Source organism: Cryptotermes secundus, unplaced genomic scaffold (assembly GCF_002891405.2).
Source record: "Cryptotermes secundus unplaced genomic scaffold, Csec_1.0 scaffold70, whole genome shotgun sequence".
Lineage (NCBI taxonomy): Eukaryota > Metazoa > Arthropoda > Insecta > Blattodea > Kalotermitidae > Cryptotermes > Cryptotermes secundus.
The window spans coordinates 577,778-578,247 of record NW_019734964.1 but is presented as its reverse complement, the minus strand read 5'-3'; positions in this window follow the sequence as shown (position 1 = coordinate 578,247).

Here is a 470-nt window from a genome sequence, read left to right as displayed (position 1 = left end):
CGAACCCACGATCTCGGCTTCCGAGCAAGCGAGCGAAGACAGTGCATGCCTTAGACCGCTCGGCTACCGTGGCCGGCACAGGACTAGCTTTAGCTTCTGTTATCTTTGCCGTACAAGTACCTACCTCCTTACTGATTTATCGGGCCGTGTCTCGCGATAGACAGACGCTTTTGCTCTTTCAGATCTTTTTCCTGCGACGCATCCTCTATTATCTGTTGCGAAGATACTTACAGCAATCTTTCGCCAACAGTGGGGATTACATTCGTGGAAAAGCACCGCATTAAGCCTTGCTTGTTGGGCATAAACGGAAAAGTGGTCGCTGTTAACAATCAGCGAAACCTGAGTTGCTTGTTCCTTCATTAAGCACAGCAAAAAGCGTAATAACATTAGGCTCGATACATAAAGTATCACAAAAGGACGCACATAAGACAGGTTTCGGGCGCCATTATTCATTCATACATCTGTAATCT